This window comes from Strigops habroptila, chromosome 1 (genome assembly GCF_004027225.2).
Source record: "Strigops habroptila isolate Jane chromosome 1, bStrHab1.2.pri, whole genome shotgun sequence".
NCBI classification, from domain to species: domain Eukaryota; kingdom Metazoa; phylum Chordata; class Aves; order Psittaciformes; family Psittacidae; genus Strigops; species Strigops habroptila.
Window position 1 is genome coordinate 107,320,685 of NC_044277.2, and position 15,783 is coordinate 107,336,467.

Below are 15,783 nucleotides of genomic sequence, written 5' to 3' on the forward strand. Positions count from 1 at the left end.
TTTCTCAGCCAGTCTGCTGCAAACCTCAACCAACCAGCATTATGATCCAAATGCTACTGAAGTCAATGGGAAGGCTGCACTGACTTCAGTCTGCTTCGGCTCGGCTCTGAAGTGCTGCAAGAAGCAAAATTCAGTCCTCATGGATCTCCAAGATAGTTGACAATGATGGCTGAGAGCAGTTCTGTTGATTTTGTTATGGTAACATCTATCCAACAGGAACTAAAACAAGATATACTCTTTCGCTATTCCCCATGCAACACCCACAGGCAAAAGCTCCTTGTCAGTACTTCCTTTGGGTTGTATTTGAAGCACTGACTGAAAAGCCAAAAACCAAGTATTTTTTCATCTGTCCTACTCTTTATTTCACTCTCATGTAATTTAAGAATCAACACTAGAGAACTGCTTTCCACAACGGTAAGTGAAGACCCTGCTCTTGTAATTTCCTACTTCTGATCAACTTCAATCACTTGAAATTCTTAACCCATATCTAAAATATTTTTTCAGCTGTTAAACATGCTTACCGTACTTTGTGAAAGTCCTGCAATTAACATGCAATGTTTTTAATAGTCTTTGAGTAGTTTCTATCCATTACATTCAACCCTAGTGAAATATAAGACAGTGTCTTTGCTCACTGTATGTGTCAGGAACTCACAGCTACAAGTTTAGAAGAATATTTCACGTTTGTAAGTTGAAATGTGACCAACTTGTATTTTTGTTATTTAAAAACTAAATTAACAGGCATTTGTCTTGCAAAAATTTCGCATATGATGATTTGAATACAACTTTGAAGGAACTTTTACATGGCACATGAAACAACTGTTTCCAGAAATTTCCACAGCATAGTCATGTCTTCATTTAAGAAGAACATGCAGACTGGAAAGTAGGACTGCACGCAGCACAAAAGATCAAATTATATTGCAAAATTATACTCGCATTCACTGAAGGTTACAAGCATCATTTTACACACTAGAGGTCAACGTGAAGACACTGCAGCAAGCACACACTCTTTTCTAATACATCTGAGGATAACTTCTGCTCTAAAGTACTGGTATCTTAGGACTAATGAAACAGTGTCACAGTTTACTCTGTTCCCAAGTTCTCTATCTCACCCAGCCTTTCTAATATGAAAATAAAATACCACTGCACCTTTCTGAAAAGATTAGTCTACTTAAAAAGCTGTACAACTGCATGGAAGTACTTTCATTGTTGGAGCTCCAATTTTTACTGAAGTAACTGCTTAGTGCTTATTGGAAGACATTTTAACTGCTTCCCCAGACTAAACATTTGCTAATAAGAAAATGTCTCATTGAAAAAAACAAAAAAAGTCCATACAACTATCATTACAGGGCCGAATAACCTAAATCTGTGAAATTTAGCAACACGATCAGGATATGTTGTTCACAGATGATTACTTTGTAAAACACTTTAAAAGAAGTTCCATAATCTTCAATGGACTGTGCATTATAAACAAATAAAGAATTATTTAGAATACAAAATTCCCAGCTCCAGTGTTCCATCATAGAATAATGAACACTACTATGTAGTCAGATGATTTTTACTGTGGAAAAGGTAAGAATCTCTCTCCTAGGCTAAGCCTAGGCAAGAGACAGAGAGAGGGGAAGGGCTATACATTTCCTCATTTGCTACTATTTCCTCTATAATGCCACTATAAATGTCAAGAAATGGAAGAATATGTGCTTTTGCTGATAATATAATCTTATAAAAACACCTTCCAACAGGAACAATCTTCAAAGCCTCACAAATTATATAGGCAGAAGCACAAATCCAAACCTTTTATCTTAACTGTAACTTTAAAACTTCCAATTTCTTAAACAAGTTTGTAAGTATGCTATAATATAAATAGTTTACCATTTGGAGATGATTACTATATAGGAAAGCATAGAAAGAAGTTGACCAAAAAACGCGAAAAAGAATGAAATTGGATGAAAACATCCTATGAAATCGGAAAGGTCACGAACTTCTACTTCTGCACCAGCTTTCAGGAAGACTTTCTGAAACACTTAATAGAAACAAATTAATAAAAAACCTGTTTCTATAATTACATGGCTTTTAAAGTAGTTTCCATTACACATTATAGAGGTTTCATAATGCATCTGTGTTCTGTGCACAAGAAGAATCCAAATTAGCATCATCCACCTATAACCACAAATAATCCCAAACCTCAGATACCTGGTAAAATTACAGTTGCACCTCTGTGCACTGGTATGGCTAGAAATTGTAGTCTCGAATTGAACAGAATCTATTGTAATAAATAGTTTGAACTCAAGATTAATGAGATCTGAAACACTGGTCAATAAAAGAAATAAAAGAACTCTAAGGGAAGAGACAGCTAAAACTGTCTCACTTCCAGCAATGCAAACATTTTCCTGCATATTATCAAACACAATAAATCCTTTCCCATCTTTCACAGAGATCCATGAGACATCAGTTAGTTCCCTACCCCAGCAAGAAGTAGAAAGCCTCAACTTCTTTAGCTGCTATTGAAATATCTCTGAATTATACCTCCCAGACCACTGGACCCCCTATGTAAAATCAAGCCTGCTCTTCCCCCATTCCCTTCCACATAGGGAAAGCCTTAACTGTCAGGCAGGCACCCCTGCCGACGCATAAGCACAGGGAAGCTACTGGGAAGTGACAAACACACAAACATTGTTTTGTAGCTGCAACATGCTGAAAAATATTTTGTGACCCAGTTTACGTTAGGGAGAGAGAATCAAAATCTGACTACTCTGAAAGCATGATGTGTAGCCTATTGCATTATTAAAGGTAAAAATTACAGCTATTACTTTCAATATTTTTATGCAAGCTTTCTCCACAGCAGATTAGAAGAAACAGTCTATATCTATAGCAACCAGGAGAGAGGAGGGAGGGATATATCCAGTCCACATCGTTTCTCTTTAAAACCTTTCATCACTACCCTCACTATAGCAAGCACTTCATAGCTCATTTGTATTGCCACTTGACTGAAGCCTCATTAGAACCACGGTCAGCTGATTTTAATTCCTTCTTAATAAACAGAATATACATGAGGAAGACTGCACTGGTACTTCTGTGGGAAGCTTCCTTTGTTTCTTAAAGTAATTTTATATTTTACCTTAGAAAAAGATTTCTTAGGGACAGCTAGGTTAGCTTTCACTCCCTGATGTCCATAACCATTCTAGCTAGGAATTAAACTGGGAAAAAATACAAAATACTCCAAGTTATGATCTGGGCTTAAAGTGCATTTTGGAAAGATATGCAAGTGAAATGAAACTGACTATATTAGTAGGTATCACTGGAGATAATTCTGGTAAGCATACAGCCATGTGTGTCTCAGTGCAAGGAGAGGAATGCCAGGGAGAGGGGCAGAGAAGAATAGCACTGATCTTCAACAGATAGTTTGTTTCAGGATTCCTTCGGGTTGGTGTGGGTCATTTTAGCAGGTAGGGATGTTCAGTGCAGACGGCACCTTCTAAAAGGGGCTGGTCTGAGAATATCTCAACAGAAAGAGGCTGTTTAATCGTCTTTACTGGACAGCACTGGGTATTTGTAGACACCTTCAAAACAGGCTCAACCGGAAGCCAGTGCTGACTTCTACCTCCAGCAGAACGAGTTACGGGTGGACACCAGTGAAGGCTGGGCTGCTTCTGGGGGTTTGTGACCTCGGGATTTTCTGTGTTCCGAAATATAAGGGCACTTCAGTGGGCTAAATCCACTAAACTGGGAGGAGGGTTAAATATGTGGAGGCTGGATGCATTTCTGGTGGCTCCCCACCGGTGTACCTCGACTTTAGGGTCCTCGTGATTGTCTCAGCGGAAGTTTTCAGCATGTGGGGACACTGGGTGCGACCAGCTCCTCAGAGGTGTCCCAGAGATCCCGCCGGGACACCCCGCTGGGGCACCTGGATCCTGGGCCAGCCTCGGGCTGACCAGGGATCGGCGGGGAGAGGAGAGACCCACGAGGTGTGAGGGGCCGGGAGCCGGTCGCGAGGGGCCGGAGGACAGGGACCCTCAAGTGGGAGCCGCGCCATAAGGAGCCGCGCCTCGGCGGGAGCTGTTTTTCAGGGACCGAAGAACGCGGTCCCTTACAGGGAGCCGGTCGTGAAGGACCGGAGGACGGGCCCCTCGCCGCAGCCGTGCGGGCGCGGCTGCCGGGGGCCTGTCGAGCTGCCCCTGAGGAAGCTCTCGGGCAGCAACGGAGGGAGGGAGGGGACGGCGCGGCCCCGCTCCCCGTCAGCCCCACGCCTCCCGCTCCTCGCCCCACTCACCGATTCGCGCCTCGGCGGCGGCTCCGGCGGAGGGCAGTTGGGTGCGCGGGGCGGCGGCGAGGACCTGCAGCAGCGGCGGCAGCAGCAGTGGGAGGACGGAGCCGAGCGCCCCCATCATGCCTGGCCCATCGCAGGCGGCTGTCCCGCTCCTCTGCCCGCCGCCGCCAATCCTCACTCCATGCCTCCCGCCTGCCCTCTGCCTCCCGCAGCCGCTCCCTGGCTTCGGCGAGCAGCAGCCGCAGCAGATTCAACACCCAGGACAGCGACCAGCGCCGCCCGCCCGCCCCCGAGCCGGCCCCGCCCCGCCCCGCCCCGGCCCGGCCCGGCCCGGCCCGCCCGGCAGACGCGGGGGGGGCAACCCGCTCCCCCTCCGCGGCGCCGCCTCCCAGCACCCCGCTCCCCACTCGCCCGGCCGCAGCGGAGGGCTCTGTCCTCCCTGCCGGGATCGCGGGGTAGCGGCCCCCCCCTCCGGCAGACCGAGGGCAGGGGACGTCCCTGGCCCCTAAAGCTGCCGCCGGCCCTGAAGGAGGCTCCGCCTCAGGCGGGCCGCGAGCCTCCGGGCAGTGCCCTGCGCCGCCGGGCGAGGGGCGCAGGGGTCGCTCCCGGCGGAAAGCCTGTACGCTTGAATCCCCCAAAAAGATGGCTGAGCGTGCGGAGGGAGTTATTGAATGTGCCTGTTCCACACACCTGTATGCAAAACCAATTCAGCCCCTGTCAAAGTTTTGCCCTGAAAAACCCAGCGCTAGCTGGGTGGATTCTCGCTGTGGACTCCTCAGGGTGGCTTATTTACCACTGGTTTTCCCACAGAAAATTACTCGCCATCGTGAAGGATTTTATGAGCCCTCAGGTAAACACCTCCCAGAGTGGAGGTGTGTGTGTTTGCCTGGGAGATGTCCGCATGGGTGACATTTATCCTCTGCCTTCTGTCCACGATTCACTCTGCGCCAGTGAGAGCGCTCGGCCTGGGCTGTCAGGAAGGAGCAGGAGCCTGCCATGAACCCATTGACTCCCTCCTCGTTCACAGGCTCTCATTTTGTCACAAGCTCGGTGTAATAATAGTTAGCCTTTAAGGCAGCAGTCACAGTCACTGAGGTGAAACAGTGCAGCTGCCATGCCTCCTGGCAGGGGATGCGTTTTTGGCTGGGACAGCCACTTCTGTGTCATGGCGAGCGCTGGCTGCTCCCAGCCACCCCCAACACTCCAATGTCTGTTTTATTCCTTTGTGAAGTTTCAGGTTCTCCCAGTCTTCTGCATGCTTGAAGTAAAAACAGCTCAAACTATACTCCCTGACAGGCTTCCTCCCTGGCTTTAACCAGATAGATACAGTCACGACAGACTCACACTCGAGGTTTTTAGAAAGGTGTCATGGTTTGACCAAAACCAGGACAAAGCAATAAAAATTGTAATACATGAAGTGGCTTTGCCATAGACCAGAAAATTGAGTAACGAAAGCCCACAGAACAAACTAACCATGGAAGCATAGAACCAGAGAATCACAGAATGGTTTGGGTTGGAAGAGATCATTAAGCTCATCTGGTTCCAACCCCCTGCCATGGGCAGGGAGACCTTCCACTAGACCAGGTTGATCAAAGCCCCATTCAACCTGGCCTTGAACACTGCCAGGGATGTGGCATCCACAACTTCTCTGGGCATCACAGCTGTTCTTCCTTGCTCAACTCAAAAGTGGCAGAGAATACACCACCAACACATCTGGAATAGCATGGACACAGGGAGACCAGCCACCACACTGGGACCAGCTGGGACTTTTCATGGAGTGGTCAGCCAGGCCTGGGAGCCCAGGTCGGAGCTTTGCCCTGGGCTTCAGGCAGAGGATGTGGGTGTGAGCTCGTGGGGGGTCCGTGGGGCACTTATGACTCACTTATGCCCTGACAGACAGCTGCAGACTTCTCTTACTCTGTCAGTTTTGCTCTGTGGGAAAAGTGTGAACCTCTGTGCTGGGGAAAAGGAGACACGGCTTCTAGAACTGGTGCAGTCACTTATTTCCTTTGTGGTTAAGGCTGGTGACTCATGGAAAAAAGGGCAATACTTGATTCAGAAAACAGACATTTCAAATGTATATATTGATAGTGTTCACTGGCCCAGGGTTTGCAAAAGCATTGGATGGTCTTTTGAAGCATTTTTGCCCTTGAGGTCTGTTAAATGGTTGCTTACATCTTGCAGGGGAGTGGTTTTGCTAACCCAAAACGTCCCATTACCTCAGGAAAATCAGTTTTGATGGGTCTGAAAGAAATCTGAGCACTGAAAGGGGAGAAACGAAAAAGGAGGGAAAAGCATTCTATGGAAAGGACAAGATGAGAAATGAAAGTGCTGAAACATAAATTAGTATATTCTCATGGGTTATGCAAACCATCTGGCTTTAAAAGCTAGTAGTAGGAACAAGGAAAAAGGTCATCTGAATTAGCAGAGAACTGCAGAACAACTGAAGGTAAGAAAGGAGCAAATGGCAGGCACAGTGAGAGAACAGGTTGTTCGTCAAAATAGCAGTGATATTACTGGAAGTCATTGCAGCTCTGCAATGAATGATTTGCATAGCTCCTGTGAATTTGTGATCAAATACTATGCAGATTTTAAAGGGAAATTAGAATTTTCATAGCCATTCTGTGCAGAGGATTAGCAAAATAATGACATTTTTTCAAATGCGTGTGAAGCAATGTGAAAAATCAAGAGAGAAAGGGCATTCATCGAAGGCGGGAAGAAATCCTTGAGTACACAAGGTTAGTAAAGACAGGAGTAATGTGTTAAGGAAAGAGTAAAGAGTCAATTGGTAGGTGAATTGGGTATTTGGAAATAACTCAAGTAGCAATTCTCAGGACTGGAAAGTGAAAAGCATTCCCTACCTGGTTGTATTTTACAGTTTTATAGTAGGCTGTAGCTAGCAAAGACAGACAGATCTGTCTTAAAGGCCCAGGAAGAGACAGACTGAAATGATTGAAATCAGTGGTATTAGGTATAACGAATTTTGTTAATGACATGTAAAAACAGCGAGACTGGAGTCCATGTGTAAATTAGATGAATAACAGTAAGACAGTGTAAATAACATGCCAAGACACATGCAGGTTACTTTGCTGGTTCACAGTCGTTTTCTCAAGACATTTCTTTCTCAAGACATAAATTAAGCATCCATGTTTAGGTCTACCAACCTGGTGAGGCTGTTTTGATTAGGGGTTTTATTATCATGTTTCAATAAGTTTCTGAACTGTGGAAAAATAAATCCTAAAGGGTGTAAGTAACTTGTGAAAATTACTAGAGAGACTGGAAAAATTACTCCATGCTTGAAGCCAGGGATGTTGTGGGGCTCAAACAAAACTGTAGGACTTGACTGTTTTGAAAAAGGAATAGAAGAGGGTATCAGTAATTATTTCTGTAAGGGAATATTTAAATCTTTTTGGTAAGGGATTCTAAACTAGTAAAGATACTGAACGGTAGCTGAGAGGGTAGAATTTCAGCTCTCCATTGCTAATGTATCTGGAGGTAAATGTGAGGATATATGAATGACACTGGAAATGATAGATTTGAAAATCTCAGCACAGAGAATAACATGTTGAAGTTTAGCATGTCCTTAATTGCTGGAGCTGAGTTTTTTTATGATACCCTTATAGGTGTGAAAAACACACCAGGCAAAGTGAAAGAAGAGCTGGATAATCTATATGATTTTATACCTATGAAAGATTTATATCCTTATCCATGGTAACCACAGTTGAACAGTTTGTCAAGGACACACTTTCTGCTCAAAAATGCTGTGTTGTCTGGCTAAGGTTTTTCATGAGAAACATACATGTTTTCATCAAAAATCCATCATTAAGGGCCAGAAAAAGATCCAGAAAGGGCTAGAAATGATCCCAGAATGGCTAATTGCTCGGTAGCCAGGACAGCTGCATGGCCTGAGATTTTAAAGACTCGAATTTCTGCTCTAGTTGATTCAAAGACATGACCTAACTATCGGACAATAAGGTCAGCCTTTCTCAATTTCACTGGGCCATTCAAGGTTATATTAAAAGCAAACATCCCTGCTACAAAAGACATTGGTTGGCAGAAGTAGTTTAGCATGGAAGAAGCAAGAAGATGAGTATAGGATTTATTTTGTTGAATACTGTTTAGAATGATATAGTAGGAGTAATGAATTAATAAGCTGGGAATTGTGCTAATGATAGAATTTTTAGAGATGTAAGTAGAAAAGGTGCCAAAATTACATGAATCAGAAATTGGGTGAGGGTAAAACACAGGATTCAGTTAAAGTAGAACATTGCCAGAGAATAATTTAGACACAAAAATGAACAAAGAGAAAATACTCTTAATAGTTATATGCTTATAAGTAATTAAGTGATATGAGTTAAATGATATAAACAGGATTAAAATAAGACATGATAGTTGAAGGCTGAGTATAAGGACTATAGAACACAAAGGCAGCAGGAGAGTTTTACTCTGTATGTAGTTACTGAGGTTATGTTATAAGCCTCTGCAGGTCTGTTTTTTAATTTCAAATGGGAATTATATACACAAGCATGGGTACGCCTGCATCACTGTAGAAATCGTGTATGTATATTTGTACAGGATAGAACTGTACTTTTTGTCTAAGGATCACAGAGCCATTTGTCAGTTTATCCAAGTATAAAGGAGAGCCTGAACAAAAGGTCAGTTCCAGCTATGCTAAATACAGCCTACCTGCATAGGCAAACACACCCTTTAAAAAAAAGAAGGCATTAAAATTACCTTCTTCATTTTCTTTCTTCCTCTCATTCTCCCATCCCCCATCCCCAAATCAAGGCTTCTGAGCACATTAATTGCAGATCATTTGTCCTGTTAATGGGTCCAAAATCCATAGGGAACAATATCAGGCAGTTTAAGATTCAGTAACCTAGATATCTTGGGAGGGCTTTAAGCTGTATTGGGAGGGGGAGGTAGGGGTAGGGGTGAAAAAGGAGAGAAAGAGAAAGGTTTGTCTTATATCCGTGCCCAGATGAGACAGAATTTAGGTTATTATTTACATTTTCTGGCTCTAGAATATTCAAATATTCAAAGCCTGCAGATGTATATGCAGACAGAAAGGGAGTCTTTTCAAGGCTCAAGGCTGTACATATAACCTCCACCATGCTTTTCTGAGGGCAGAAAGAGCCAGTTGAGAAGCAGTAATCCTCCTGCACCTTGCTTGTGATTTAAAGACTTCTTTCAGAAGACTGTGAAAAATAAGGCTAGAAAAAACATCTCTAGAGCCACACCTTGGAGTAGCATGGTTACAAGAGGAGCAATACCACTTGCCACTTTGCATGTTGTTGGTATGAGCCATCAACTCTGTTTGAGGAGGCTGAGAAGCAATTGGACCCTCTTCAGGATGATCTGACAGAAACACCCTTCTGTGTGACTGCAAACTGTTCACACTTTCATTTCCTGGAATATTTTGATTATATTTATTCACTATTGTTGATGGAAAGTTTAAAGCGACAAGATTTCTTTTTAAATTAGGGTCTGGGGGGAGTTTATTGCAACTGTATTGTAGAGTCTGTAATAGCTTCTGAGATTAAAAACTATCCAAAAAATTAACAAATTTTGCACTATGCACTTGCAAGTATTTTCTTTTACTTATGTATGTTGAAAAAGAATGTTCATGGTTATATAGCTCTGCACATCTGACTCTTTCATAAAGAGAAGACATCACTTATTCTACATCACATTTTTTTAAATATAGAATTAAAATAGTTAATATTTTAAAGCAGTTAGGAAAGAAAGACTTTATCCTGCAGTAGTGATAAGCAGTATGTTTAAAAAGCTACCCAGTGCCTGAGACACTAAGAGTGTTTCGAGGTTGAGAAGTATACAGAAACCTAGATTACTGAGAGCTAAAGTCATAAGTCTCGCCGTAGCAGTACAAATTCTCACTTAAATTTCGATTTGGTGGTTGTATTCTACATTCAGGGACTGAGTTTATGAAAGGAATAGAAAGTTCCTGAAGGGAGAAATCTTCAAGTGGTGTAAAAAGGTGTAGCCCCAGGTCGTATCAGCAGTGGTTGTGTTTTTTCTCAATTACTGAACATTTCAGAGTGTAACTAAAAGTGCTTGAAAGGATTTTGGCATTCAATAGAGAAATTACTGATCTCCAGTATTAGTTATTTCATATCTATAAAACAAACAGAACCTTTGAGATTTTTAAATGAATTCGTACAGAATACAGTGTAGCATGAAAATAAATACTTGCAGGGTCTAGAAGATGTCAGATTGCTTCATGGAAGAGTGTGGTAGGATGCATTTTATGGATATCACAGCAATTCAGTTGTCTGTAGGAATAATGTTTTAATGTACTGCTGATTTGAGCTATTTTAAAGCTTTTCTTCGTATTTCCAAAGTTGTATCAGAAGATGTCTTTTACTCTAGAGCATGCTAAAAGTTTTACTTTAGATATTTCTGCATCACCGAGCCAGAAGGAAAAATCCTTGAGAACCAGGCAACTGTAGGACTGATAAGAGTTAAAAAAAAAAAAGGAAAAGAAAAAAGTAGGTTGATTTTAGTTATGACTGGTAAGCTGTGAGCTGGTCTTTTATTCCCTGTGCTGTAACTGAATTATAATGGGTTTTATGTGTTGCTGGAAAGAACAGTTGGAGAGGAGCCTAAAATGGAGTGTTCAGAGGCTAAGAGATGAAATGCAGCTAGAGAAAATTACCTGTGAGAATAGCAGGAGGTGTGACTTGTGTTAACTGAAAATTATACATTAACTGAAGACCTAAACATATGTGTATATGGGTGCTTAGGGCAGCCTGTTTTGAGCTGACTTCTAAAAGACTGCAGGAACCCTTGGTACCAGACCAGCCCCTTCAGCGTGCATGGTGGTTTCAGCTGGTGAGGAAAATTTCCATGATCTTTTCCACTGGATTGGTAGGGGTGCTGAAGAAAGCAGTTTCTGTAAATGTAGGCATTTGCAGGTCTGGATTGAACCCAAATTCGTTTGAAATTCATTTAAAATTCTAGCTGACTTGTTCAAATAGCACTTATGATGACACCTACATTTAACAGCATGCTGAAACTTGCTGAAACTGTGTGTGATATAAAACCGGCTGAAGAGAAGGAAAAGGTAGCTTGAAGCAACTTGTGAGTAGCAATGTATGGATATTCAAAACCTGAGCACAACAGACCACTGTTGTCTCAAGATGGGGATACTGGTGTAACTGATGACTCTGAACTCTGAGGCCACTTCTGACATCTTTATATCTAGTGTCAGTCTATGAAAGAGAATTTGGGCTCCACTGGGAGAGGGGTGGCCTCTTTGAGAACAAGCACAGGTCACTGCTGTGCACTAGAGCTGGCCCTTTTTAACTGAGAAAGGCTTGGTCTCCTGCTAATGCCCACCATCATCTCAAATCAGCATAGAAGCTGAACTGTGATTTCCCTATCTTGAAGTCACTGGAGGCAGATTTCAAAATCCAAAGCATCTGAATTCCTACTGATTTTCACGGGTGTTTAGAGTTCTCAGCACAGCTGGAAAACACTGTCTAAGCATACCAAGATGGTGTATCCAGAAAAAATGATTAGACATTAGTAAATGTTTTCCTGCAAATGGGTTCTCATTCTTCAAAAACCAGGTTGAAACCCCTAGGTGTGCAGTGAATAATTAGATTTGGTTGCCATTGATCAAAATTGACGTGAAATGTCAATAGGGAACCACATTTTAAAATTAATTAGGTGCTTTTAATGGGAGAGAGTTCAGAAACAGTTTAAAAATTCTATTTTTATCCATCTGTGCTAATCTGTTAGATTTGATACTTGGTGAATGGATTTTACAACCAATAACTAATCCCGTGAGATATCCACTCCTCTTGTGCTAAATTAAAGGATGAATGAGATTACTGCACTTTGTCATTCTGAAAGAATAAGCCTGTAGTTGATTAATGCTGCTGGGGAGCTTTGGTTACGTGTCCCTCACTTTGTGTCTAACTTGGGAACCTGAAGTCTGATTCAAGTGCTAAGCACCCACAACTGCAGATGGAGATGGGTGCTTTGAGGTGACAAGTGCTATAAAACGTGACATCTCATACCTAGGCCCCAAAATTCATAGTATTTTTTTAACTTAGTCTCACTGTACATTTGTAAAATGGTGATAAGTAAACCTACAGGGGGGTGGGAAGATACATGAATCACTGTGAAATGCTGGGACTGCAATGAACAGTGCCATAGTAACGCCATTGAGGAAGCTGCCTGTTTTGTCCTCAGCACTGGTGTGAATAGCATGCAGCAGATGAAGTGTAGAGCTGTATGTTGAACAAGCGGGGAAAAAGCACTGAATATTTGCTGTGTCATCAACAGCAAAGGGTTTGAATCACCCATAGAGCAGATACAGACTGAACACTGAGCAGGGAACAGTTTGTGTGGAATAAGTAACTTGTCTTAATGTAATTAAAGATACCATGGCATTCGACACCTAATCAAAGGTGACGTTAAAGCTGCGCGCATCTTCCCTTTGATACCTCCTCACTTTTGAGTGCCTGACTTTGCAGCTCTAGTAACGTTCTTAAACCGTGCTTTCATGTGTCACATACGAGGGAGGATCTGGTTTCACAAAGCACAAAGTACAGATGCTTGCATTTTCCAGCCTTTTGCTGTGGTGGTGAGAGGGAGCATGGCACAGCAAAAAAGTCAAGAAGCCACTTGTGCTCCCCTCCATTTTTTCTCCAGCATGTCTCTCTCACTTTGGCTGCTTATTGCTGTATGCTCTTGGGTTAAGCTCATCCTCTCTGTATTCTATCTGGGAAACACTGCTGTTCTGCTTACTGTACTTATGTACAGAAGGAAACGCAGTGGTGAACTAGAGGCTAGAATATTTGCTACAGCTGTTGTATGACTGAACTTAAGAGTACCACTGAGAAATATACTGCGAGGAAATCTAGAACTGAACAATAGGTTTGATAGCAACTCAGAATGGAACAAGAACAACTGAGCTCAGATAATTTTCACTTCAGTTTTATAGCCTAATGCTTATTGATGTGGGTAATCTTGAATAGCAAAAAAATAATAAAAATAAATACATAGTTTCTAATGTACAAAAACTAGAAAATCTTCCTCGAGACATTCTGATACCTCAGAGTACAAGACTGCTCGGACCATTGCCTATGATGTATTTCTGTTAAAGGAACATTACTGAGTTTATGCTGTAACCAGAAAACAAACAAACAAAAAATAGGGAAAGTTCATGGTAATGACAGCTTGGGAAAGGAACATTGTTTGGACTACACTGAAATTACATTATGTACCTTTTTAAGTACAAGATTATGTTAAGAATAGTCATAGGTTTTGGTGAAACTATTAAAAGTTGAATAATAGAAGAGGCAGGATGCCCTTTTTCTGTTCTGAATCACTACTTTAAAAAGCCTTCCCTTTGCTCTCTGTTGTAGTTCAGTGTTCCAATAGAGCATCAAAGACCAAACAGAAACACCTTCTTGACTTCTCAAGGGAATCTTCCTCCTCAGCTGAACGTTCGCCATGAACTCTTCTGCTCTGTATAATAGAGCTTCTACTGTATATGACCAAGTGGGTTGAGTTATACAGAATCATTTGCTTATGCAATGGTGTTAATAAATGTGTATGTGCTGCTCTTGGTAAAGCCAAGGAGTGACTACCAGCTTTGAAAAAGAAGGCCAGTGTTGCAAAAATATTACTATTTAAAAATGCCTGTATAAAATAAAAAAGGTAATGTGGTGATATTTAGTATTCTGTCATTAAGTCTCTTATATTACCAATAAAAAAGGAATATCACAGTGAAAAGTGGTGAAGGTACAAATTTCTACTTGTAACTGACATTTTATTTCATTAGCAGTTGAATAAAATTAGAAGTAAAAGAGCTGTCCTAAACTGGAGCTGCAACAGGAAGGTTGAGAGCTAAAGGGACAAAAATGATCTTCACATTAGGTTTGTGAAAAAAAGACTTCTCGTCCTCCTCACCATAATTTCAAAAAAATTAAACCTGTTCTATATATGAATTTTTCCACAAAGTCAACATATTTCCAGAGCCAAAGGCATCACACCTGCTCAGATGTGCTAATTGCACAGGAGGGTCTTTCATCAGAGAGCAAGCACGGAGTGCTTTCTAATATTAGAGCTCATTGAAACAAGCCTGCTTTTAAGTATTCAATCAATGGATCATGATATACAGATACATTAAAAACTACAGGTTAGATTCCCTGCTCTCCATGTGCTGCTCAGGCAGTTTAAGGCTCTATGATCTTAACTGGGAAGATGAGGATTACCCGGAGGCTGGGTGACCTGTGATGGGTGGCTCAGGAGCCACATATTGCTGTCAATTCCAGTGTAGATCAAATCATGGAATCAGGAAGCTGTAGTAGGATCCCTCTATAAGCTTTCTCTTTTTCTTGTGCCAAACGGTTCTAATCATTGCAGATGGACTAGTTTTATGTTTCTTCTTTATCAGTCTTAACATAACCTTTTTTAAATTCTGACATCTGAAAAAGTAAAATAAAAAAAGAATTTGATAAACACTGAAAATTAGTAGCCCCACCTCTAATTTGTTTTAATTTAAAATCAGATTCTTGGGTCACAGAAATACAGTACACTGTGCAGTGTAAGTCTCAGACATTTTGGCTACTGTCAATCAAGTTTGAATATAGGCTCTTGTGGTCATCAAACTGCATATTCCCCGAGCAGCTCTTCTGTGAGGGCAAATTCCTCCACTGAGCCTGAGGACTGGCTAAGGCACCTGAAAGAAACAGCGTTCACTGTGAAACAAGTATTTCATACGTAGTGGGTGGAGAGCCCCATGAAAACAGCCATCCTGCAGATCAAAAGCAGTTGTTCATGAGAGGGAATCTGGGGACAGAGGATGAGAGAAAGGTAACTCTCTTCTTGTCATGAAGGTTGGTCACGTTTAGTAAAGGACCACTTTTAAAGAAAAGATAAGCCTTAGAACTTCTCTTTGTGTGGAACTGAGAAAAGAGTGAGAGTAAAATATTTTTCTTTATACTGTGTATTAATAGAGCCTGAAGCTTAGAGAGTGGTGTAAGAAAGGGCGCAGCTTTTGTCATTAGGATCAGTAAAATGAGCTTCCTCAGTAAAAGTAGCTTTTCCTTCAATGCAGCAGTGGGAGAACTTGAGTCATGCTGACATTAAATAGCCTAGAGCAGGAACGAGATTCACCTTTTCTTTTGGTTTTTTGTTTTTTCCAGAACTCTCTTAGATTGGTCTAATTGGATTTGTAGCCTCTTACAGATGCTGTATTTTTCCTTTAGATGCTATTTTGAGAAAATGAAGTTGCTAATACCTGCCTTTTTTAATAGTCATGGTGAAACTTCCGAAAGGTCAGTGCATGAAGTGTACATTTCCTGCCGTTAAGCTGGTACTTGGGTACCATTTTAGGCAATTAGTAAGTAAGGATGGTTACAGTAAAAAAAAAAAAAAGAGCCAAATCAATATATTCATGTGAAAGCTGAGCTAGCACAAACAGTTTATGTTAGTGTTTAATAATTGCCCCAAAAGGCAGAGGCATGTGTCACTACTGCAAA